The sequence below is a fragment of the Coenobita brevimanus genome, chromosome 53 (genome assembly GCF_032717465.1).
Source record: "Coenobita brevimanus isolate Jiangsu-jjx chromosome 53, ASM3271746v2, whole genome shotgun sequence".
NCBI classification, from domain to species: Eukaryota; Metazoa; Arthropoda; class Malacostraca; order Decapoda; family Coenobitidae; genus Coenobita; species Coenobita brevimanus.
The window spans coordinates 29,237,388-29,240,220 of record NC_137006.1 but is presented as its reverse complement, the minus strand read 5'-3'; the positions used below and the strand labels follow the sequence as shown (position 1 = coordinate 29,240,220).

The window sequence follows — 2,833 nt, the reverse complement described above, 5'->3', positions numbered from 1 at the left end:
CAAACTCTAAGTTATACTGAATGGGACACTGATTAATTGAATGATAAACTAATAAAAGTGCTAGTAGAGTTAGAGGAGGGAGTAGGGAAAGCTAATACAATTAAAGCCTAATGGATCAGATCAAATAAATCATAGAAAAAGGAAGAAGTCTGAAACAAGTCCGAGGTAAATGGCACGAGGAAAGCAACAAATTATCACTGAAAAACAAAAACAGTTGAGTCATTAAATACAGACAGGATGGCGAAGAGAGCTAAAGAATTTTACAATGAACTGTATGTGTCAAAGACAATAGTACCAATAGCTAACTTCTCAGTTGACAGAAGTGAGTTTCATAAGGTAACACCAGATGATGTAAACATTTCTCCTTAAAGAATAAAAAGAGGAAAGCCCCCAGAGAGGATGACATAGTAGAGGATTTACTGTTGGAAGCAGACGTACAAAACAGGCTTGCCCATTTATTTACGTAGCGCATAAAGAAGACGAAAAATCCCCAAATATGCCGTAATGCAATAATTATTTTTCTTTACAAGAAAGGCAGCTCAAAACATCTTAGTAACTATTGAAACATTAGCTAATTACCAGTTACTTACAAACTCTTCATCAAAGTCTTCACAAAGAGAATAACAACCAATATGGAAGAAATAAACCTTCTGAAGAGGCAGGAATCCGAAGCGATTATTCAACTACTGATCATCTACGCACAATGAAACATCGCATTGAGAAAACTACAGAATATAATAAACCACAGTGATTAGGTTTTGTTGATTGCAAAAAGGCTTTTAACTTAGTGGAGCACATAGCAATTATAAATTCATTGCAAGAACAAGGAGTAAATGAGAACACCGTTAAACCAATCGAAAACATGTATAAACAGGAAAGTTTCATTCATTCATTGCCAGACGCCATGTATCCCAAACGGGGTGGTCAACGGCTTAGAGTTAATTGTTTTACAGGGAGGGGCACTAATCCTCCACCAACCCCACTTGACACGTAGTGATGCCAACAGCATCTGGTGTTCCCAGGCGGTCACCCATCCAAGTACTAACCAGACCCAACGTTGCTTAACTTCGCTGATCGGACGGGAAGCGGTGTACTCAACGTGGTATGGAAAGTGCTACAGTTAAATTACAAAAAAGCTCGGAAAAAAATAAGGTTGAGAAGGATGTGCAGCATGGAGATAAAAATTGACCAAAATGATTTACAGCATGCCTTGAAAGTATTTTCAGAAAGCTAGACTGTAAGATCAAAAAAGTAAACATAGATGGAGAAAACCTAAATCGTGTAATGTTTGCAGATGACATTGTCCTAATCTCAGAAACAGCCGACTCTCCAAAATATGTTAAATGAACTAAATAGGGAAATATCAATGTAGGCCTAACGATGAACTGGAGTAAAACTAAGGCAATGTTTAATCCAAATGCACCAAAGAGCATCATCAGAGTAAGCGAAGAAATTCTTAAAGAGATCGATGAGCACAGTTACTTGGGGCAAATACTAAAGCTAACAAAAGACCATGACAGAGAATACACAGAAGCATTACAATTGGTTGGAAGGAATTCTGTAAACACAGAGACATCATAATAGGTTGCTAGTATGTATGAAATGAAAAGTATATAACAAATATATAATCCCGGCTATGACGTACGCTTGTGACCTGGAAACCGACAAAATCTATGGAAAATCAACTAATCCGTTCTCAAAAAGCAATGGAACGGTAGTGTTTGGAATATTGTTATGAGACAAGAATAGATCAGCTTGGATGAGAGAGAAGACTAAAGTTAAAGACATTACAGAAGTTATAAAATAACCAAAATGGAGGTTAACTGGTCATTTAGGAAGAGTAACGGATAACCGATGGAGCAAGAGGCTGACTGATTGGGCTCCAAGAAATTGTAAGCATAGGAAAAAAATGACAGACAGAAGGTGCACAGATGAGACAGAGAAGTTTACAGGCAAAACGTGGCAGAGACTGGCTTAGTAAAGGAATTCCTGGAGAAGGTTGAGGGAAGCCTTTGTTCAGCAGTGGATTTGCATGGTTGATGCTGCTGCTACTGCTGCTGATGATGACATTTCTTCACATTTTTGTGTGCACCAGCTTAGACAATGTGTTTACTTGGATGGACGGCGAAAGTGCCCTGGAGGTCTTTCACTTAATACAAGCAACATATCAAAATATGGTTCTGCACACATCGATAAATGATGAAAAGTTTTTGGTTAAACAGTGTCGTATTCATCTGTTCTTGCATATAACGTTTAGTGTATCATTTTGGTCGCCTTGAGCAACAACTTAAGAGCAATTCGTTCAGTCCAGTTTCTGCATGTATTATTATTATTATTTTTTAAAGAACCTCTTAACGTAATGAATTGTTCATCGTCATCTAGCTTAAAAATTTTCCCATGCACCCTTCGGTATATATCTGTGTGTGTGTGTGTGTGTGTGTGTGTGTGTGTGTGTGTGTGTGTGTGTGAAGAGAGAGAGAGAGAGAGAGAGAGAGAGAGAGAGAGAGAGAGAGAGAGAGAGAGAGAGAGAGAGAGAGAGATTGGAAGGAGGCTATTTAGAATACATGTTTTATTACAGTCTACAGCAGTGACAGCATTGTCCAGTTAATACTCGTATGTGGTTTTTTTCAACGCTTCTGATGAGGATGCGATGTCCGTTTCTCAGAGTATTGAGTAAGAGCGCGTCCACACGTGTGCTGGAATATGTGCTGGCAACATGTAAACAATACAACAACGAACAAGTTGTAAACATGCTGGGAACAGCAGAGTCCAATCATATTCGCAGCTTCATGATAAAGTCTCAGCTGCCTCGTATGAACACACTTATCCCATC

At 38.6% G+C, this 2,833-nt stretch overlaps 1 pseudogene; it reads right to left on the bottom strand.

Moving 5' to 3' along the window:
* Window positions 1-997: 997 nt before the first annotated feature.
* LOC145400913 (5S ribosomal RNA) lies at window positions 998-1,116 on the bottom strand (annotated as a pseudogene).
* Between the last annotated feature and the right edge of the window lie 1,717 nt (window positions 1,117-2,833).